Source organism: Scardinius erythrophthalmus (genome assembly GCF_964197995.2).
Source record: "Scardinius erythrophthalmus genome assembly, chromosome: 14".
NCBI classification, from domain to species: domain Eukaryota; kingdom Metazoa; phylum Chordata; class Actinopteri; order Cypriniformes; family Leuciscidae; genus Scardinius; species Scardinius erythrophthalmus.
Genome location: NC_138234.1, coordinates 31,891,112 through 31,916,396, shown reverse-complemented (window position 1 = coordinate 31,916,396; position 25,285 = coordinate 31,891,112).

The window sequence follows — 25,285 nt, the reverse complement described above, 5'->3', positions numbered from 1 at the left end:
CCGTATTGATCATGAGATAATGGAATCTTGTCCTCGCTGTTTTTCTTCAACAATTTCATTTCCTCATCTCTTTCTCCGCCACTCCCTCCCACCTGCGAGGGAAACGGAGGGGGCTCGTATTCAACTCATCACTCGTTCCAGTCCTCCGCTAAGTGTTTAATTACATTAGCATATAAGAAAGTGGGCCAGTGATGTGTTATGATTTAGATAATTTTGGTAATTCGACATCCATGGCCTCTCGCGGAGAATCTTGGCGAAGTACAATTAAGCGCTTGGAAGTATCACCTTTGCAGACAGCGACAATTACACAATCTTAATAGGTTTTGAAGAAAAAAAAATGAAAAGATCTAAAAAAAGGTCTGGTGCATGATTAAGGGTGAAGTTGTCCAAGTGGGTGGACCTCTATTTCTTGTTTCTTTTCAAAGCTATTTTGAAACTGTAACTTGTAAAAGCTACCAGCTACTCACAAGTGAAATGAGATGAACAGTCAAGCTAATATTCTGAAAAAGTAATTAGCTACACTACAACCCAACTAGCAAAAATGTTAGAACATTAGTTATGAAAACTTTTTTTTTTGTTTTTTTTTTTGTTAAACAATCGTTAAGGGAACATTCCATGTCATAACTTTATGGGAACCTTACTTTTGAAAACTTAGGGGCTGTTTACATGACACCGTTTTCATCTATACACTTTTTATGCATTTGGCCGTTCATTTACACGACAACAGAGTTTTGGGGGCCTGAAAACAAACTTTTGAAATCGGGTTTGTGAATTTGTGAAAACTGTGACGTTGTGCGCATGTGTGTTGCGTGTTCAGTCTACAGGATAGGCGTGAAGTGTTTCTTTACAAAGTGACATCGCCATCTACTGTACTGGCCTGGCATTAATAATACAGCGCTTTTAGTCTTTTTTTGCATATCCATGCGAACGGGATCGTTTTGACAACGTTATCGTCTGTACTCAAAAATAGCAAAGGAAAAACTTTTCTCTTTTTAGTACATCGTTGTCGTGTAAACGTACCCTAAAACATTTCAGAAACAAAACCTTCCATGAAACCTTCCACATTTTGAGAACATTATTAAAGACCAGACAACTATTAAGGATACTGAAAGAAAATGTGTTTGTTACTTTTAGAGAACCTTGCAAGAACATTCTCTTTTAGCTGGGAAGGTACATAGAATAGCTTACAACAATGAAGCTTAGATGAATAGGTGTGTTCATGTTTTTACTCACGGACATCTGTCCTCGTTGGACTGAACAGAAGAACTTATCAGGAGAAGATTTCCAAGTCAAAGAAGGCAGGAACTCATAGCCACACCCACCTATTACGTCATCACCACCGACCAATGGTAGTCCAGCTGGAGCGATATTTTTCCAGAAAGTTTGCATTCCAGAAACAAACTCCAGAAACTTTGTTTTGGCCTGATTATTTTCTAAATGATTTCATTTATTATTCAATTCCACTTGAAGAATTTTGGGCCCTTAAAGGCAATCTATTTTTTATATGTAATTATTGAATGATATAATTTATAATTTAATCAGAGGCAATTTTCTGGGACAAAGATACATTTAACCAAAATATAGCTAAAACTTTCAGCCTAATTTATATGATATACCAACTAACTAAACAGTCTGCTACAAAAAAAAAAGATCTGGAATACTGTAAGGAATCCAATCAGTGAATCTATTCTGTTAATTTCAACAGTTTAAGAACCATCTGAATGAAGCGATTCAGTGGAATGAATCAGATGCTCCAAAACTATAGCTGCGTCTGAAATCGAAAACTACTATAAAGTATGCAAAAAAAAAACCAGTATGCAAAAAGAGTAGAATATCAGAAGATTAGTATTCAAAAAACAGTAGACGAAAAGTCCCAGGATGAACTATTACTTCTAGCGAGATTCTGAAGTGTGCATTCGATGGACACTTGACTATCCCATGAGGCCATGGGAGAGGATTTGAGAATAGCAGTGAAGCGACGCAACTTACGCTGGTAGGTCACATGACTGTGACAATATGACTACCCATATTCATACTACAATAGCATACTTTTTTAATGATTGCAAAGTAAATTCAAATTCAAATGTAGTGCCTACTCAGACAGTATGCAATTACAGACGCAGCGAGAGAGGACCGTTTAGAATGAACAACCTAGAATTACTAGAATAAATCGTACTATCCAAAGCTAGAAATGAGAGACAAGTCCGACTACCACAGTTTAGAAACACAATGGAAAAGCAGCATAGTGTAATTCAAAGACTCATTCTTGTAAATGAGAATGGCCCCCCATAGTAAATGTGGTACGTTGGATAAGTGCTAAAACGTATATCAACATACTGACAATCTTAAGGGATAGTTCACCTAAAAAAATGAAAATACAGTCATCATTTACTCACCCTCATGTCGTTTCAAACCCTTAAGACTGTCATTCGTCTTTGGAACATAAAAATGTTTACAAACTAAAACTGCCAAGGTTTTCCAGGCTCATTTAATCAAAAATTATAAAAATGTACAGTAAGTTGTAGGCCTAAGTAAGGATATCATTTCAACTGTTTTAACTTATTAACTGTTATTTGGCCTCAATATCATAAAACTTTTGCCAGAGTATTACACTGGCTTTACTAGCCTCAAATCCCTCACTGTCTTTGTTTCGGCTGATTCTTTTGGCTAATTTGATTACAACAGGACATAGAAACAAATGTTCTAAATCCTTCAATTTCCACATTCTCACAGCTGCTCGCTGACCTTCCTGGACTGATGCTGGGAATTGTCACTCACCAGTGCTACATTAATCTGAAAAGCCAAGATTGGAGGAGGAAAGTCCTCTTTTTCTCTTTCTAAAGGATTCACATGTCTAATCCTAAACAAATCCATTTGCATTTGGAGTTCTTTGAGCCAGCCGGCATGGATTTCACTTTCTTCTTCCTGAGTTTCTTTTGAAGCCATTGCGGTGTCTTTGTTTTAGTGCATTTGAATGGGAGACTCCCACTGGGTTGAGACAAACTGCCTCTACTTATGCAGATGCTCATTAGCACAGTCCTTAGTCTTCACTCATACACAAAGCCAGAGGGGATTTATGATTCTATGGGGCTCCAGATGCTGATCCAGAATGCTCAATGACAAAAGAGAAAGTTGTGCATCAGTAACGTTGAGAGATTAGGCTATATGCACCATGTTTAAATCAATGGCAGACTTTGGTTCTTTCCTTTCTGATGCAACTTCAGCAGTACATCTGCAATAAGCTTACACCAATAAAAAACAATAGTATGTAAAATCACAAGCTGATGTGAGGAATTCTACACAGAATCATTTTAACATATTCATACTAGTCAAAACAGTAGCTTGGCGGACCGATACCGATGTAATACATATATATAATCATGAAACTCTATAGGGCGTAGGCACAATCTGATTGGCCTCTGCTGATCCTGCAGCCAATGAGATTGCTTGCTGAACATTTAAATAGTTTGGTTCAATGTTTGCTGTAAGCTAGTCCTGCAGCGCTATCAAATTGACTTTGAACTCCTCCACCTCCCCAGCTCCACCTGCCATATTCGAAACATATTCGTGCAGTGTCAGTATATCTTAAATGCTCACCGAAGTGTGTCTGTGTATCTATTAGCAGTAGCAAGCCTGTACTTGATCTGCAGCAGCAGTAATAATCAACAACAGCAGCTTAGCAGATCTAGCTGACAAGACTAAATATATTAACATCCCTATATTCAATAACAAGTTGTCATGAAATATGGTAACATTAGTTTAGGGGCCAATTCTCACTAGTGACTATCAAAACGCAGTATATATTAAAAAGGTAATCCACAATTGTAATCCAAAAAAACAGACAAAGGTCCAAACACAGGAAAACAGTCCAAACAGTAACCGAGTCCAGAGCAAAGGTGAAACAGAAAAATCCGGGAAACTAGGAGAATGGTCAGAAATACAGTATAGACACATACAAGACTTAATTAACTGAATTAACAGGGTTTATTTAGTCTAGGCTTAACAAGGTAATGACACACAGGTGGAAGTAATCAGGGATAATGAGTCCGGCCAATGGGTTATGGTAAATGTAGTCCATAGTGAGATAACCAAGACGGAAGGAGACCACCTTAGCAAGACTGTGGACCACCACGGTGGGGCAGCCAGGGCTGGAGACCACCAAGACGTAGCTGATGACCACCAAGGTGAAGCAAGTGGAGCTGATGACAACCACAAGGGATCCGAAGGCCCCTAGGGCAGATCTGGCGGAACTGGAGACTACCACGGCTGACCAGGCGAAACTGAAATGCAGAGCTAAGAGAGGCCTCAGAGGTCATGTCAAAACAAGCAGGGAGCTCAAGGGTGTCCTCGCTGGTCATAAAGGAACCGGCAGGCTGTTCCAGGTTGGTCTCTGAGGTCATTTCTGGGCAGACAGGAAGGTCAAAAATGACCTCTGTGGTCGTGTCGGTGCAGACAGGCAGATCAGGAACGACTTCTTCGGGCAGACAGGTAACTCTGGGGCAAGAGTGGGCTCCGGAGGATCAGACTCTTGGACTGGAGAGGGTTTTGGAGCGGACTCATGGGCTTTAGCGGGCTCTGGAGGAGACTCCTGGGTTGGTGTGAGGGCCAAATACACAAAATGGCCATCGCCGTAATAGGGAGTGCAACTGACAGTGGGACCACCTCTGAGACCCCCAGACTCAGTACCACCACAGGGATACCAGGTGCTCGCACCAATGTAAGTGGTGTGTCCTCCAAACTGGAAGTCAGTCTCAAATGCCCAGGAATCGCCTTGACAGCTTCAGATGTGACGTAGGATGATAGATATGACAACCGGAAACACTGATGTGGCGTCCATTACGGCTGAAGACTCTGGCGTGGCATCCATGATGGCTGGAGGTTATGGCGTGGTGGCCTTGTTGTGAATAGGCTCTGGTATGGCGGCCATATTGTAACATATTGTAAAAGGCTCTGGTGTGGCAGCCATATTGTGAACAGGCTCTGGTGCGGCGGCCATGTTGTGAACAGGCTCTGGTGCAGCGGCCATGTCGTGGACAGGCGGCGGCTGGAGACTACCACGGCTGACCAGGCGAAACTGAAACGCAGAGCGAAGAGAGGTTAGGACTGGCCTCAGAGGCCATGTCAAAACAGGCTGGTAGCTCTAGGATGGCTGGAGGTTATGGCGTGGTGGCCTTGTTGTGAATAGGCTCTGGTATGGCGGCCATATTGTAACATATTGTAAAAGGCTCTGGTGTGGCAGCCATATTGTGGACAGGCTCTGGTGCGGCGGCCATGTTGTGGACAGGCTCTGATGCGGGGACAACCGGACAGGAAGGTACTGAAAATACAGGACTAGCGACCATCAGAACTGGACATATTGGCAATCGTGGTAGGCCAAGCTCCTAAACTTAATCACTACAACAAGTACATAACTAACTATTAATAAGAAGTAATAAGGAGTGTATTGAGGCAAAAGTTAATAGTTAGTTCTGCTGAACACAAAAGAAAATATGTTGGTAACTATACAGTTGCCTTCACCACTGACTTACATAGCATTTGTTTTTTCCTCTATACTATGGAAGTCAATGGCTATCACCAACTGTTTGATTACCAACATTCTTTAAAATATCTTCTTTTGTGTTCAACAGAAGACAGAAACTCATACAGGTTTAGAAAAACTAAATGAGGGTGAGTAAATGATGACAGAATTTTCATTTTGGGGCGAACTGTCCCTTTAAAATAATTGAAATTACAAAAATAAGTCAAATGTCATTCAAATAAAGTCAAATTGCACACAGTCTTAATGGTTATAAAAACAGGCATCCTTATCTTTATGTGACATATTTTCAAGAAAAATGTAATTATAATAAAAATAATAATAATATCAGTTCAAAATATAAAGTCTCACAGTATGTTTTTAATAAAATAATGCCCTAAAGCTTATCTAGATGTAGATAACTGGATATTTGTGGACACATTACAGGCGTGTGATGGTTTTCATGGTTTCATGGTTTTCATCATGGATCTGAGTTTAATACAGACTGTGTGTACGTGAAATAGAGCATCCACCGCTCCCTAATGGCTAAAAAAATGCTCTTGACGTAAGAAGCGAACGCATGAGCACACCAGCGTTTCTCCGCAGGGATCTCGAGTAAATGTCTGTTATGAAGCTACTTATTCTGCAGTCTGTGCCAGGACCGTATGCAGAGACACGTCAAAATCCATCTGCTGTGACGGATATCAACCTCATATGAAGGGAGGCATCGATCCAGTCATTTACCATTATATCTCTCAACCAGAACTGACACCAAAGGCTCAGTCAAACGTATTGATGTTTAATTGTGACCGAATAGATTTTGAAATAACATCTAAAATATCGAAAAGCCACTACTCCGGTCTCACGGCCTGCCAAATTGGCCTGTAATGATAAGAATTAGTCTAATTATGCACTCATATTGAGAGCTGCGTTATTGCATAAGCAATTCCATAAGCCCTGCGATATCTGTAGTTGTCTGGTGCTGAATGATTGAACGCGCTCATGTGACGACGGGAAAGAATTCCGCATGCTTGGTTCCTGGGTGGATGCAGCTTCCAAAGGTCATTCCCGTTTGTTCGTGTCAGAGCGAAGCAATAATGAAACCGTACAAAGCAAGAAACTCAAAAGCAATTTCTCTGAAGACTTACTGATCAGCATGAACTACTCGGAGAAATAGCAAGATACTGGGTTTACAAATGGCCTGTTCCTGTAGAAATAACAACGGTTCAATAAAAGTAGTCAAATAGCATAAAAGAAAAGAAAATTGATTTGCTGTCAATAAAGAAAAGTGCTTGTGTTCATTTAGTAGGTTTCTCCCCTCACAAAAACTGCACTATAACCATGACTTCTGGAAAAATACTATCTATCTATCTATCTATCCATCCATCCATCCATCCATCCATCCATCCATCCATCCATCCATCCATCCATCCATCCATCCATCCATCCATCCATCCATCCATCCATCCATCGGTATTTGTTGGCTGTTTTTGAATCCATTTTTATATATATATAATGTAATAATAAAACAAATCTTGGATTCAAAACAGCTCAAAATATATTAGATAGATAGATAGATAGATAGATAGATAGATAGATAGATAGATAGATAGATAGATAGATAGATAGATAGATAGATAGATAGATAGATAGATAGATAGATAGATAGATAGATAGATAGATAGATAGATAGATAGATAGGCAAATGTATTATTTATGTAAAAAAATATATTTCTTTAAAAAATATATACATATTTCTTTAAAAAAGAAATACAAAAAAGTCAAATCAAAGTCATGTGGTGCAAACAATATGCAGAAACATACACCTATTTAAAGACACATTTATGGATCAATTCCAGATATTTAAAACATTTCTGAAATTAAGGATGATTTCATGTACAGCCAATTTCAACCAACATGAATACAAATATGACAATTCGAAGAACTAGCATTTTAGGCATTTCACATTTTAAATTTTCTCTTTTTGTTTTTCCTGGACACTCTTTATTTGTCCCATGCCACGAAGCATGATGGGATTGGGCGACCTCAAAGAAGGTCGTCTGCCAGATCCGTATCTGGTAAGGACTTTATCACGGCACAGACTCCATCTACAGTAAACCCATGTTTTAATTCGCTCTTCGGACGACTTTTCCCTCCCCTCCCCTGGTGGCTGAATCTAATTTGTTGTGTCGGTGTGATGCAGTACCTGTTGGCTCTCTTCTCTCGGCCCATTTGCCATCCGCCCCCCCCCCCCCCCCCCCCCACCCCATATACTACAGCAGCCAAGACAACTGGGATCTTTCTCAATCAGCGTGTATCTGGCCGTGCGGAGGGGAGATAAGGGTGGGATTCATCTACCTTTGAGAGACTGTGCGAAGGATCAGTTCACAGGAGGCTTGAGAGACTCTGCAATACTGCAGATCATTAGATGCACTATCTGCTTTCACTCTGAAGCCCTGTGGAAAGAGATACTAAACAAACACCATTCACAGCACCAGCTGAAAATCCCCGCCTATTTATCTCTGACTTAGTACTGTATTGATATTGATTTTCGGGATATGGATAGGTCGAGGACAAATCCCAAGTCAACAGACAAATGCTTGTGATAACAGATGTTTAGTTAATGATGCTTCGCTGCCAAAATGTTGGATATATTGAGTCATTTAAAAAATGTAGGTTCCGGTTAAAGCAGAAAATATGTGAATATTGATCAAAAATCTATCGCTATTTACTCCCTACACTCTCATGTAATTTCAAACCTGTATGACACAAAAATAATTATTTGCAGAATGTAACTGTTTTCCACGCAATGAAAGTGGAAAGGGGTGAATTCAACCAATCAACCCTGAATTCACCCTATTTTTATGCTAAAAAGCAGAATAAAAGTAGCCAAAACTGAAACTGTCGCTCACTGAACCCCCCCCCCCCCCAAAAAAAAAAAACAACAAAAAAAAAACAATATGCGGATCTTGAAGACCCTATAAAGTCAGCTTAACAACAATATTTCTTCTGTACTGTGACGGTGTAGGTAAAAAAATATTTTAGAGAAATTGCCATTTTAGGGCTCAACGGCTCCAGTCCCCATCCACTTTAATTGTATGGAAATGAGAAGTGTGAACATTGTACTAAATATCCTCTATTTTGTTCTTTCTCCGTAGAACATAATAGAAGATATTTACCTCAATGTTAACGCTTCTATTTTCAATACAATTAAAGCGGATGGGGACTGGAGCTGTCAAGCTTTTCAACTTTTTTGAAACTCACAACGTCACGTTACAAAAGTAAAAATGTTACTAAGCTGACTTTTTAGGGTCTTCAGATCCATGTACAGATCCCCCCCCCCCCCCACACACACACACACACAAAAAAGGGGGGTATAAATGATGAAAAAAAAAGTCATTTTGGAGCTGAACAGCTCCAGTCCCCATTCACTTCCACTGTATAGAAAAGAGCAGCATAAACATTCCACTAAACATCTTTTGTGTTCCACATAAGCAAAAAAAGTAATTTGAAACTCAGAAAGTTGAGTAAATTATTTAATAAAAATAGAAATTAATTAATTACTTAAAAAAATAAAAAAATTTGGGTGTACTATGCCTTTAATTTTTTTTCTTTCTTCAAATAGAAAAAAAACATCCACAGTGCTGAAAAAGTAGAGCAAATATGAGCAAAACAAATCACTCCACATGAATAGGCCTGAAGCAAGACATTAACTGTAATCTACGAACACAGACTATTATCAGAAACATTTTCCCGAGGTACAGAAACAGCCATATGAACTGTTCTACCACACACTGGACCAATTTCAAGCATTTTCACTGTAATGCAGGTTCAGCTATCCGTATCTAAGTCTGTAATGATTTGGACCTGTACTCGCTGAACAAATGTGCAAATCTCTGGTGGAATCAGAAGTTTATAAAGAAACATGCAAACATTTAGAGCCAAACAAAATGAGGGACTTTCAGTCAGGGACTCTTTATGAACTAGTTCCAGCTACTGTCTCTGGCACTTCTCCCAGAGGGACGGCTAACTTCACCCAAGTGACTTCACTTCCCTGGAGGCTTGGAGTATTGACATTTTGTAACAGTGTGTGTGTGTGTGTGTGTGTGTGTGTGTGTGTGTGTGTGTGTGTGTGTGTGTGTGTGTGTGTGTGTGTGTGTGTGTGTGTGTGTGTGTGTGTGTGTGTGTGTGTGTGTGTGAAACTCCCTTTGTGAGTTTCAGCACTGCACTGCAGACACAAAGGTAAACTGAAACCTTGCTGTCTGTGAACAGTTCATATCATTTTCTGAGGACCACAAACACTTTCAGGCCAGATTTATTTCACATAAATAATACATAAAACTACTATAATGCCTCAGTAGAATTAAAAAAACAATCATTCTCATTTGCCCATTGTATTTAATTTGGTTATACTTTCTTTTTAGATGTCATTGTTATAGTGTAATTATAGAGTAAAATTAATCAACTACATGTTTACTACATTTACTGTAGGGTTACGGTTAGGATTAAAGTTTAGTTTAAGGTTAGTTGCTGCTTGTCATTATGCATAATTTACTGTTATTACTATAGTAAATGCATGTACTTCACCTTAAAATAAAGTGTTACCTTTAATTCTCCAGTTGCAATATGTTGCATCGACCTTTTATTCTGGAAACATTTACATACAGTTCTCCGCAGCTATTTGGACAAACAAATGGTGCAGTTTATATATATATATATATATATATATATATATATATATATATATATATATATATATATATATATATATATATGTGTATATATATATATATGTATATATATATATGTAAATATATGTATAAGTGATGTTATTTTCACATCTCTATGAAAGTTTTTTTTTTTTTTGTCACGGAATAAATCATAGTGCATAATTGCACCATTTTTTTTAATAAAGTTTATTAAAAGTTTACATCTTGCAATTTTGACTTTTTTTTTCCTCCTCACAATTTCGAGTTTATATCTCACATATATAAACTTGTAATTACGAGAAGAAAGTCAAAATTTTGAGATATAAACTCGTCATTTTATTTGAATTTTTTTGAATTTCAAACATTTCAAAAATCAGAATTGCATGAATAACACTCAGAATTGATATATAAAATAAACTCGTAATTAAGAGAAAGAAGTCAGTATTATGAGATAAAGTCGCAATTACCTGTTTTGTTTTATTTATTCATTTATTTATTCATTCATTTATTCATTCATTCATTCAGTGGAGGAAACAAGCTTCCATTTACATTTGCAAAATGTATCATAAATTTAAGACTTACTGTGACTAAAATATAACTTTGTTTTAACAAAACTGAAACAAAAATTTCAGCCGTGCAAATATGTAAATTATGCTTTGGTTAAACTTTTTTTGCAATTTTAAGTGTAGTTACTGGAATGTTTTTAAAATGCACTGCAGTGTAACCTACCGGCAACAAAAACACAATGTTATAAAAACGTTTCGTGCTTTTACTAGGCGGTTACTCTCTAATTGGCTGGTACATAAGTTTGTGCAAAAACTACTTTGATGTTGCCGTGGATACCTCCTTGTGTCATGTGACTTAATGGCACTGGTGTTTGTGGTTAAAGGTCAGAGGTCATAGGGTTAGGAACAGGACTTAAGAGTAAATCTATGAAGGATCTGGGGTCAGTGTTTGACAGTTCAATAGAGCCTTCAGCATTACAGATTACATGGAAAAATGGTGTTTAATTAGTCATTACTTTAAACATGAAGCTCAATCCATTCTCACAATCAATCAATCAATCAATCAATCCCACTCGTAATATATCAGAATACTTACATATGCATGGTTACAACTTCAAGAACTATAATGGATATTAAATAAAATAGACATTTTCCTAGCAAGACAAAAAAAGTCAACCATTTTATTCCAAAATATTTAAAGTGTCATTTCCACAACAAAATGCATATTTTGAGATGTAGTGGAAATTAAAGCTTTTTTTTTTTTTTTTTTTTTTTACACAAACATAATAATCCTCTAAAAAAAGTAACCTTTAGGAAACGTTTTAGTCATTTAAACAACAACAATTTAAAGTTGAAAAACAAATGGCATTATTAGCAGATTAAACAAATTAGCAAGATTAACAAATTAAACTAGAGAGAGCGTGAAAGTGTTTATTCTCTAAAAGTCCACAGGAACAAATAGTCCCCATAGTTAAAGAAACTTTCAAATATATGAGCTTCATAGAAAGTGTTATCAAAAAGCCTCTTTAATGTTTTCTACTTTTATTTATGAACACAGATGCTATCCATCCTTTCACATAACAATGAATGACAAACACAACAATGAAAATTAATCTTTTGTTTAAATTAGCTAATTGAGTTTCAGGGCCTAGAGAAAAAGAGAAAAAAAAGGGCAAAGGAAAACACACAACAGTTGATGTTTACAGCCGCGCTGAACTTTCATTTGAGTCCATGTCTTTTGTTTTGGTAAAGTAATTATTGTGGCTCTTCAAGGGTACCATAGATTTAGTCCATGGAAACAGCCTTTACTTTTGTTTTCCCAGAGAGAAATTGATTTATTTATTTTCCTATTGTTTCTAAAGAATCTCTAAGTGTGCACTTTCTTATTTGTGCAGCTTCCAAAACTGTGGCAAAAAGAACGAGTTTGTGAATTGTTTAGAAATCGCTTTGCATTTACTGTTTTTCAAATAAACATACATTTTATACGATGACCTTTTAATCAGTAGCAACACACTCTCGGGGGAATTCATAACTATTTTATGTTTTGACGAATTGGTGGCGAATTCATGTGAATTTGTACAGTCTCAGGGGCCGTTTAAACGACACAGTTTTCAACTAAAAACGTAAAACTTTTTACGCGTTTTGGCTGTTTATTTACACGACAACTGCGTTTTGGACGGCTGAAAACACAAACTTTTGAAAACGTTTCAAAGTGCAAGTTTTTTTTAAATGATACTGTTATCATCTCTGTGTAAACTTAAAAAAATGCAAATCTGTGAAAATTGTGATGATATGCGCATGTGTATTACGTGTTCAGTCTATAGGTGCGTAGTGTTTCTTTACAAAGTGACATCGCCATCTACTGGCCTGCCATGAATAATACAGCGTTTTCCGTGTGAACGGGGATCGTTTTGACAAATATCAAACGTGTAAACGTTCCATCATATGTAGGTTTTCGTACGATCTGCTTACGTTCACCGAAGGGTTAGGTTTAGGGGTGAACCTTCATGCTTACTTTCTCACAACCATACGTTTTCAAATTAATCAAATTGTACGAATTCAAATTTGCCAGTGAGTATTACTTACGTTATGGACATGTTACGTCAAAGGCAGTAGTATTTAATTTGTGTTTTGAATGACATGAGGGTAAATAAATAATGACAGATGTTTGGTGTGAACTAATGCTTACATCAACTATACAAAAATACAGACGTTCCATTTTTTCCACTACGTTTTTTTTGTAACGTTAAATTTCAATAAACAGATTAATTCTTTTAAAAATGTAAACAAAAGTTAAACAAACATTGCAGTTTGGCCCACTTGTGTTTTCATAATAAAATGTTTTACTGTGTGTTGACATTTTGAGGCTACTTAAAGTAATCCTGCCAACTTGGTTGTTTCCAAAACATTTCATTTTTGTTATTTTAAATATTTGTTTTAACTCTTTCCCCATCGTTGACAGAATCGACATCCGTGTTTTCACTGTTATACTGTAGGGGGCGCTATTACACATATTCTGCAAGAGTACTGAATCTCCCGATTAAAAGACATGTGAAGAAGAAGCAGAAACAAAAGATATCATAAGCAGATGCATATGTAAAATAATGTGATCATCAACATTAAACAGCATATAAATAAAATCTGCCTAATGTTACTGAATGAAATGTTGACCCACACTGTAAAACCTAACACTGAAAGTCACTAAACGAAATGAGTTCATTTAACTTATTTTTTTTTAAAAGTTCATTTCACTTAATAAAAACTGTGATATTAACTCAAAAACTGCAATGCATTAAGCAAAACTTAAACTGAATAAGTTATGAATAACCTAGTTGTTATTTTAACTCTAAAGATTTAAGTTAAATTTAATTAATTTAATCTAGTTTATGTTAATGGTTGAAAATAAAAAGTAATGTAAGTAAATTAGAAACCAGCTGATGGGTTTACTTTTTAAATTATATTTTTCAAGAAACGACTTTTGTATAAGGCCTATACTTTTACACTTTTGATAGCGAATGGAAAACACGTAAATAAATACATTTAAAGTTATCAGCTTCATTAAAAGCCTTCATTTAGATATGTCATCAATTTTACTCATCACATTGTTCTCCCTCACGGACCGGAAAAACCGCGCATTTATTTCAACTGGCGTAATCTGCCCATCCCCCACAACAGCTTCAGTCACAATCAAAAAGTCAAAATCAGGATGGCGGGCATGAAGAGAATTAACAGGTAACGTTAAGCACGGCAAACTGAATCCTTTTTCTAGCTAGCACTCTTAAATGTTTTAACGTTGTATTGTAGTAGTGATTCTTAATCTTAAGAAGACCGAATAGCTAAGTTAGGGTAATTTGTGTCGACGACATTGCCTAACGTTACTCAGAGGTTGCGGTTTTTTTTTTTTTATCAATAGCAGTAAAGTTAGCCTAGTTAACTTAACGTTAATGTGCTGTTAGTAACGTTAACTTACACGACAGTTTTGTCAGTGGTAAAGTAATTTATATTTGTGTTTGTGTTCTCACATTTTGGCATAGTGTGTCCCGCGCAATTTTGAATACTTTTCAGTGAGGATACTGATTGTCTCTCCTCCACCGACCGTGATTCACACAGCAAAAACTAAAGAAATAGGCAATACAAGCTGACTGATTCTTTTATTTATTATGCTGTGAGTAAACCATAGATTTGTCATTGGGAAAGTAATATTTTTGTGTTTTCTCACATTTGTTAGACAAACGTCTTCCTCTGGCATTTTTTAGATATCCTTGACAACGACCATCATTCATTCACGCGGCAACAACTAACGTTAACGTTAGCTAAAGAAAAGACAGACGTCTTCCTCGGGCATTTTTGGATATCGTGAGGAGACTGACAACGACCGTCATTCACGTACCAACAACTAAAGAAAAAGGTAACTTACTACAAGCTAATCTATACTATTTGTTATTATACTGTGAATAAACTACAGCTTTGTCAGTGGAAAAATATATATTTTTATTTTCTCACATTTTGGCATAGACAGACGTCTTCCTCTGGCATTTTTGGATATCGTGAGGAGATTGACAACCGTCATTCACGTACCAACAACTAAAGAAAAAGGTAACTTACTACAAGCTAATCTATACTATTTGTTATTATACTGTGAATAAACTACAGCTTTGTCAGTGGAAAAATATATATTTTTATTTTCTCACATTTTGGCATAGACAGACGTCTTCCTCTGGCATTTTTGGATATCTTGAGGAGACTGACAACGACCGTCATTCACGTACCAACAACTAAAGAAAAAGGTAACTTACTACAAGCTAATCTATACTATTTGTTATTATACTGTGAATAAACTACAGCTTTGTCAGTGGAAAAATATATATTTTTATTTTCTCACATTTTGGCATAGACAGACGTCTTCCTCTGGCATTTTTGGATATCGTGAGGAGATTGACAACGACCGTCATTCACGTACCAACAACTAAAGAAAAAGGTAACTTACTACAAGCTAATCTATACTATTTGTTATTATACTGTGAATAAACTACAGCTTTGTCAGTGGAAAAATATATATTTTTATTTTCTCACATTTTGGCATAGACAGACGTCTTCCTCGGGCATTTTTGGATATCGTGAGGAGACTGACAACAACCGTCATTCACGTACCAACAACTAAAGAAAAAGGTAACTTACTACAAGCTAATCTATACTATTTGTTATTATACTGTGAATAAACTACAGCTTTGTCAGTGGAAAAATATATATTTTTATTTTCTCACATTTTGGCATAGACAGACGTCTTCCTCTGGCATTTTTGGATATCGTGAGGAGACTGACAACAACCGTAATTCACGTGGCAACAACTAAAGAAAAAGGTACTACAAGCTAACCTATACTATTTGTTATTATACTGTGAATAAACTACAGTTTTAACAGGGCAAAATTAATCAAATTTTTTTTCTTTACAGTTCGGCATAGAGGAACGTATGCTGTGCATTTTGCATATTTGACACAAAGGAGACTGATATTTTACGTGGTAAAAACTAAAGAGAAAGATACAAATATTCCCTCCTAAGTTTGAATTCAAAACGGGCGATAATATAGGCTAAAGTCTGGAGCTCAGGAAAACAAGCAATTGAGGTTAAAATGACAGATTGGTTTGCTAGTTTTAGTTAAAATGACTGACAAAGCTGTGTGCTTGTCATGTTTTCTAATTTGAATTTCTCAATAACGGATCACTGTCATGCTCTTGAAATGCAAGCTATGCCCATTTGTCTGCTCTGTCAGACAAAGTCTGTTAAAACATTACAGACTTTACCATTTTGTACATTCAACGGTATGTCCCATACCATGTCTGTACGAAGGTTGCATGTGTACATTCAAATCATATAATTCCCTGAAGATACACTTGACAAGATTTCATCCTGAGAAGCAAAAGACACATGGCTGTGAAAAGTCGGAATTTCACTGTCCTTTGTGCACATTGAAGCAGCCATTTGTAGAACAGGACATGTTCTGTCACCTGCGAAGTCATTTGAAAAAATTTGAAATGGTGACTTGTCCTTATAGAAATTGTAATTTCCAGACAAATAATTACTCCACATTCAATTCACACAAATGGAGGGAGCACCACAATGCTTCAGAATATAATGACTTGATGGTAATAAGTGAAGTTTCTGAGCAGCAGAACAGTGGATCTGAAGATAACCAAGAGGTATTGGAGGCTACTGTGTTAGACAATGGTCAATTATTTGACCAGCTTCAGCACAATTTGGCAACTTTTTTCCTCAAAATGCAAACAATATTGCATGTCTCTGAAAAAGCTGTTCAAGAAATTGTTGAACAATTAGATCAGCTGTTTCAGTTATCAAAGCCCTTGATCAAAGATGCTGTCAGTAAAGTACTTACTGAAAACCAGTGCTGCGTCCCTGAATTAGTTGTAGATGAAATTGTTGAGGTGGTTTCAGAGAATAATGTACTTCACAGATCCACAACTAAACATGCAGTTCTTTCAACTGCTAAAAGGAGGAAGACATATATTGAGCACAAATTTCCATTTGTGAAGCCTGTTGAGTACTTGATTGAATCCAATCACACCTGCATGTATGTGCCAATTCTCTCCAGTTTGCAGGAGTTGTTGAAAAAAACAGATGTACTTGAAAAAGTTCTGGAGACTCCACGTTCACAAGATGGACGTTATGCAACTTTTTGGGATGGCACTTATTGTGAAGAAAATCCCCTCTTCTCAGATGACAAACTAAAGTTTGCTCTCATACTTTACATTGATGATTTTGAGGTTTCAAATCCTCTGGGTACTTCTCGAAAAATTCACAAAGTGTGTGCAGTGTATTGGGCATTAGCTAACATTCCAGCTAAATTTCGCTCAGCACTTCACACCATACAACTTGCTGTTTTATGCAATTCCAATGACCTGAGACATTTTGGCTATTCTAGGATTCTTGAACCCTTACTAAATGATCTCAAGACTCTTGAAGTGGAAGGTGTTTACATTGAGTCTCTTGGTGACTGTGTAAGGGGTTCGGTTTTTGCTGTGGTGGCAGACAATCTTGCGGCGCATGGCTTGGCTGGCTTTAAAGAGAGTTTCAATTCCTCTTACGTTTGCAGATTTTGCCTCAGTCCCAAAACAGACATACAGACTTCAGAAGTGACCACTGGTAACTGTGAGTTAAGGACAAGAGAAAACCATGACACCATAGTCAAAGCACTTCAAACGGATGGAGATTATATTGATTATGGGGTAAAGAGTTCTTGTGCCCTGTCAGATTGCCTTGCTTATTTCCATCCCATCACAGGATTTCCACCTGATCTATTACATGATTTGCTTGAAGGTGTTGTACCTGTTGAAATTGCACTTTGCTTAAAGGCATTGATTTCCAAGAAATATTTTTCTTTGGATGATCTCAATAAGGCAATTGTGTCCTTCCCTTTTGAACATTCTGACAAGACAGACCGTCCACATCCGATTCCCAAAAGTTTTTCAACCCGGGGCACTATAGGTGGAAATGGTCACGAGAACCACACCTTGCTGAGATTATTGCCTGTTCTAATTGGACATTCTGTCCCAGAGGGTGAAAAATGTTGGGGAATTTTGATGGATTTAAAAGACATAGTTGATTTATCACTATGTAATTCGTTTGATGATGCGACACTACAGTACTTTGCTTGCAAAATTTCTGATCACAGACAACTATTACAGGAAGTGTTCCCTAACCTTGTGCTTCGCCCTAAACACCATTACATTGAGCACTATCCTCACCTAATTAAGTGCTTTGGTCCTTTGGTACATTTATGGACCATGCGATTTGAAGGGAAGCACAAAGTTTTCAAAAAAATTGTGCATGACGCGAATAACTTCAAAAACATTTTGAAAATGCTTGCAGAACGACACCAAAAGCAGATGGCTTACTATCTGTCCTCTCCAGCCTTTTTTAAGCCTGAAATCCAAACCACAAACATGAAATCTGTCTTAGTAGCCACATTGCCAGAAGATGCACAGGCATTTATATCCAGTATCACTGACAGCAACACCATTTACTCTGCTGATCAAGTTATCATTGATGGTACCCATTTCAGTCAGGGCATGTTTGTTTGCACAGGGCTACATGGAGGGTTGCCTCAGTTTCATGAGATATGTCAGACTTTGCTGTTTAATGACAGTGTTTATTATGTGCTGAAGAAATTTGAATCAAACTATGTAGAGCACTTGCGTAGTTATGAGCTAGATGCAGACTGTGGAGGAAAGGTCTTTGTGAGATCACCATATGAATTGCATGACAGCATTCCTTTGACTGCTTACAGGGTAAAAGGCCAAAAAATCCTAACCACAAAGAGGTTCATCTCACTCTTGGATCTACAGTAGCCTGCTGCTGCATTGCTGATCACTACACTCAAGGGTCAACTGTAAGTGCCTTAAAGATTGTGCATCTTCTACAAAACAAATTTTGATGTCTTGATGGTTGCCAATTAACTGATCAGTTTTGTGGCAAAATATTACATACATTTTTATTTATTTATTATTATTACTGCAAAAGCCCCTGTTGTATGATTGCTAGTGTGTGTTTTTTATGCTTACAGATTCCAAGTCGAAATGAGTGCATCAGATAGCACATTAAAGCTGAGGGTGATAATAGATCCTATGAGTACCCGTAAAGTAGTTTTGCCATCTCGCCCTGAGACACTCAGTGACCTTTTGTTGAATCTAAAAACAAACCTCAATGTGAGTTATGACTTTAGGCTACAGTTTGAAGATCCTGAGTTTGAAAATGCATTATGTGATCTCGAGAACATTGATGATCTTCCCTCCAAAGCAACTGTGAAGCTCATCAAAACACTTGAGCTGGATATCCATTCTACTGACACAGAAGAAACAGCGTTGGCTTCGGACACATCATCTTCTTCTAAACGCACGAGCAGGTGGCCTGGTGTGTTTGATCTGCCAACGTTTTCGTATGATGTTGAGTTTGCCTTGAGAGAAGGCAATTCTGAATATTTTAAAGAAGGAAAGCATCTTAAATTGACAAGGGATCAAAAACATAATATACTTGAGAGAATGATTGATACAATTTACAGCTTCAAGGCATACCCAAGTGATAATGAGTTTGCTCAAGCAGCTGAAGCCCTGGTGAACAAACACCCCTGTTTGAAGGAAAATGGCTCAAGAACCGGTCATGATGGATGGAAAGTGTCCCTGAAGTTCAAAATGGGTAATTATAGAAGCAAACTTCGGAGATCAGGAATGCAAGAAGTTGCCATCAATGGGTGCAAAAGAAGCAGGAGCAATCCAGATGCAGAACATTGTCGTGCAAATATTAAACGCCCTAGACGAGCAGAAGTCAACTTTCTCCCCAACTTTCCTCATGGGTCAGATGAACTTTCTTTGGAAGATTTACGTCTAAATATGGTGGATGAACTTAAAAAGAAGGACCAAGATGTCATGATGATAAATCGACACATGCAACAAACATTTGCGCTGAGACGAAAAGAAATTGTGCAGTCCAGTCCATCAGTTAAGGAAATGATGTCAAGATGGCCAGCTTTGTTTCGGGAAGCCCAAGTAAGTGATGTTAAAATAAATTGTTTTTCTGTCTACTTCTTAAAAAGAAATGGTTGGTATCTTAAGGTTTTGGTATATTCAAATTAATTTTGTTTTAATGCTGTCTTTTAAAAAAATTGTTCACTCAAAATATTGACTTCTTTCATTCAGGTTTGTATAAACATAAAGTTGATTAAATATGTTACATTTTTTGTGTGAACTTTATTTATGCTCATCTTTGCACCCTGTAGTGTTCAAAGATTACTTGCAGTGTAGAAAAGCATTGTGATGTATTTTATTTTCAAATTCATAACAGCCTTTTCATCCGACATTTTTTTTCTATTTATTGTTGCAGGTACTTGCAGAGTTTCACAGAATCACAAATCAAAATCTGCAGCAGACATTCTACTCCTCCCTGGATAAACATACTCCACAGCTTCTGAATCTTTTCAGAGCTAAAGCAGCAAAGGGTGGTGTCAGTGGCAACAAGATGGCTGCAATACTAAGAGACTACGATGAACAAGTAAGTAGAATTTAACTTATTGAAGGGCTGTACAGGATGAGAATGTTGGTGTAAAAGTTATCCATGCTACAAATGTTAAAGATGTTAAAGAGTTAGTTCACACAGAATTGAAATTTTTGTCATCAGTTACTCAACCTCAAGTCATTCCTTTTTTCCAAGACTTTTATTCATCTTTAGAACATAGTTGAAGATCTTTTTAATGAAATCTTGGAGCTTTTTGTCCCTCCATTGACAGCCTACACAACTACCACTATCAAGGTTCAGAAAGATAGTAAATTCATGTGACTCTATTTGATTATCCACAAACAAATCACATCTGTAACTTCATTAACGGAGATTAAACCACTGGAGTCAATGGGATTACTTTAGTAATGTCTATCCTACCTTTCTAGACCTTGAAAGTGCTAGTTGTGTAAGCTGTCTGTGGAGGGAGAGAAAGCTCTGATTTCATTAAAAATATCTTCAACTGTATCCCAAAAATGAGTGAAAGTCTTACGGTTTGGAACTTCATGAGGGTGGGTAATTAAAGGGTTTGTTCACCCAGAAATGAAAATTCTGTCAGTAATTACGCACCTTCATGTTGTTCCAACCCCGTAAGACTTTCGTTCATCTTTGAAACACAAATTAAGATATTTTTTTCTGAAATCTGAGAGCTGGCTCACTCCTCCATAGCCCTATCTAATTGAAACTTGCCAGCCCAGAAAGTTAGTAAAGACAATGTTTAAAATAGTCCAAGTGACAACAGTGGCTCAGCCATAAGTTTATCTAGCGACGAGAATACTTTTTGTGCGCAAAAACAAACATTCAACTATTAATTTTCTTTTGTGTGGGTCTCAGAATGAGATCATGTAGTGTAACAGCACAGCGCTTCTGGGTTGTACGTCAGAACGTAGGCTCACTATTGGCCGACGCTGGTCATGTTTGTGATGTTGGCCAATAGTGAGCCTACGTTCTGACGTACAACCCAGAAGCGCTGCGCAGTTACACTACGTGTAGAGACCTACACAGAAGAAAATGAATAGTTGAATAAAGTTGTTATTTTTGAGGGGGGTTTTGCGCACAAAAAGTATTCTCGTCGCTTGATAAACTTATGGTTGAGCCACTGTAGTCACTTGGACTATTTTAAACATTGTCTTTACTAACTTTCTGGGTCGGCAAGTTTCAATTACCTAGCAGCCTATGAAGGAGTGAGCCAGCTCTCAGAGTTCATCAAAAATATCTTTATTTGTTTTCCGAAGATGAACGAAAGTCTTACAAGGTTGGAACAACATTAGGGTGAGTGATTACTGACAGAACTTTAATTTTTGGATGAACTAACCCTTTAATGACAAAATGTACATTCTTTGGGCAAACTAGTCTTTTGAAGCAATAAAATCAATTTGTATAATAATTTGACTGAAAATTCATATAATCAACTATTTCAAATAGACAAAAAAATAATAATAATAATTAACTCCTCCATACACAGCCTTGGGAAAAATGGTAATATGGCAGCACAAACCTCAATGACATACTAGAATCATTGAGGTTTTATGTAATGTTGAGTGCCACCATTTTTTTTTCAGGCTGTTAGGCAGAGTAAATCATTTTAGTTTGTTCATCATTCAAAGTGACTCGCTTCAGAGAAATACCTGTCAAGACTTGAAAGCTCTGGGGCCGTATTCACAAAGAATTTTAAGGCTAAAAGTAGCTCCTGACTGGCGAATTTAGGAGCAACTCCTAAAAATAATGAGCGTGTCACTCGTAACTTTAGGACTCCTAATTTTTTTGACTAAGAATAATTCACGAAGCATGAGTAATGACGTCATCCATAGCAACGAAGACTCACTCTTAGTTTAGGAGTTGTCATTTTTCATTACTAAGAGTAGGTTTGAAAGGCGTTGTGAATAACTTTTAAGAGAAAATTCCTAGCTAAAATCTTTTAGTGCGATTTAGGAGTACTCTAGTGGTAAGATAAAATGCTTTGTGAATACGGCCCCTGGTCATCATTGAGTTTCCTTAAATGAGCAAAAAAAAAAAAAGCTGAAAGATTCCTTTGCAATATCTCTGTTCTAAAGATGTTCAAAAGTAATGCAGGTTTAGATTGACATGCTGGTAAGTAAAACAAAAAAGGATGTTTGGATGAATTATTTTTTTTAAAAACCCTCATACTTATTCTTGTTGCCCAAAAGAATTTCCCTGTTATGCAGGTTTTTATGGAAGAATCACATAATTACTAATACTATTGCATGGAATTAAGGTTGCAATGCTTGAAAGTTTTCTTAAAGGACAAATCAAGTGAAAAATGAACCTAGGGTTAATTAACACATGGTTACCGAGTCGATCGTTCCCTGCGATGCGTTTTCATGAAAATCGAATGTATAGAGTTTTATCTTTAAAAACAGATTAGCTCATAACACTAGTATATAGGGCATAGAGTAAGTAAAAGTAAATCGCTAGTTAATACCACTAACAAGGCTCAAAATAGCCTCACACTAACACGGTAACATAATGAGGGTCCTTACATACAAACCGAAGCATTGAGAACTTTGTAAGTGTACAGACAGTTTAATAAGAAGATACTTTATAAAGACAGTACATTACGCGTTGACATGCAGGAGCCATCTTGGTAAACAGTCTCGACTAATCGAGCAACGAACGCCGTGCTAAGTGATATGAACTGTGACTTGGAATCTCATATGGTCCGTTGTTTCCGGAAGAAAGCACTGAACGTAACAGAAAAATAAATACAAATAATAATAAATAAAAAAACTGAACGCAACAGAGACTAGTGCTTCTGGAGTGAAAATCGATCAGTCGAGACTGTTTTCCAAGATGGCTCCTGCATGTCAACGCGTAATGTACTGTCTTTATAAAGTATCTTCTTATTAAACTGTCTGTACACTTACAAAGTTCTCAATGCTTCGGTTTGTATGTAAGGACCCTCATTATGTTACCGTGTTAGTGTGAGGCTATTTTGAGCCTTGTTAGTGGTATTAACTAGCGATTTACTTTTACTTACTCTATGCCCTATATACTAGTGTTATGAGCTAATCTGTTTTTAAAGATAAAACTCTATACATTCGATTTTCATGAAAACGCATCGCAGGGAACGATCGACTCGGTAACCATGTGTTAATTAACCCTAGGTTCATTTTTCACTTGATTTGTCCTTTAACACGAGTTATGAAAATAATTCATCCATAAATGTTGTTTAATTGTGAATTAAATTATGCTGTGTTTTGTCTTAAAGGACAAGAATGACATTAACATCAGACGAACTACTGCTCTGGTGGGTTTACCAGTTTATCTAAAAGAAGACTCTGCAGATGTTTTCAAGACACACAAGGTATGAAATTTTGTAAAGCAACAATTTAACCTTTTAGTTAAAATAATGTTTAAAATCTAGATAAGCATTCTGGTTGTCTTAAGCCAGCTGTACACTGTGCGATTTTGTTAAAGATTTGGCCATCTGAGACAAATTTAGCAAATCTTAAAAGATTCCTCTGATCCAACACTAAAATCTGAACTCTTTGATCGTTAGTTTGACATGTTCACCGACAGCCGATTAATGACCGTTGCAATAAAATTTGACCTCAGATGAAATTCTGGCAGTGTCAGAAGATTTGACTCACAGTCCAGCAGTGTGACTTCACCTATGACGACCATCAAATGACCAAAATTAACGTTAAAGTTTTCTTTGTAGCCACCATTTCAATCTGGTGTGTTATTCAGCTCTCATCACCAAACTTATCATTGATGAATGATGCAAAACTCAGGAAAAGTTATTTTAACAAATAACAAAGAAACTTATTTATTCTACATTAAATTTTATTTCTAAATAAAAATTAAGGCTGTGATAGATGTTAATTTTAAAGGAGTAGTTCACTTTAAAATTAGCCCATGATTTACTCACTCTCAAGCCATTCAAGGTGTATATGGCTTTTTTTTTTTTTTGACGAATACAATCGGGAGTTAAAATATATCCTGGCTTTTCCAAGTTTTAGAATGGCAGTGGATTGCAACCAATGGATTGAAGCAAAAACGTGCATCCATCTATCATAAACGAATTTCAAGCAGCTCCAGGGGATTAATAAAGGCCTTCTGAAGCAAAACGATGAGTTTGTGTAAAAAAATATATTTAACTTTATAAATTAAAATAACTAGCTTCCGGCCAAACAAACATACGGATTGTATGTTGTACAAGTGTAAAGCGCAACTTACAAGAAATGCGATGTACTGCTGATATTTACGCTACGCCATGATGCACTACGCTACTTCTGACGTCATAAGTTGTGCTTTAGGGCCAGGTAGACTGCGTTTGTCCGGAAGATAGAATTTTACTTTGTAACATGTTAAATATGAATATTTGATTACAAACTCATCGTTTTGCTTCAGAAGACCTTTATTAACCTTCAAGAGCCTCGTGAAGTTCGTTTATGACAGATGGATGCACGTTTTTGAGCTTCAAATTGATGGTTGCAATTCACTGCCATTATAAAGCTTAGAAGAGCCAGGATTTTTTTTATATAACTCTGATTTTATTTGTCTAAAAGAAGAAAGTCGTATACACCTAGGATGACTTAAGGGAGAGTAAATCATGGGCTAATTTTCATTTTAAAGTGAACTAATCCTTTAATAGCCTGTTCTATAGGTTGTATATCTTTTTACGTTTCTGGTTATCTTTAATTTTTAACTATCTTTAATGTTTTTTTTTTTTACTTTTCCTTTTGATTTTTTTCTAGAACATTTAGCTGATACACCTAGTATTAGTACCTAGTAAAGTACTAGTGTTTGTCCAAATAAAATCTTGCTAATTAACTTTTTTGTTAAAGGAACACTCCACCGTTTTTTCATATTAAAGGGATACTCCACTTTTTTTGGAAATAGGCTCATTTTACAACTCCCCAGAGTTAAACAGTTGAGTTTTACCGTTTTCGAATCCATTCAGCCGATCTCCGGTTCTGGCGGTGCCACTTTTAGCATAGCTTAGCATAGACCATTGAATCGGACGAG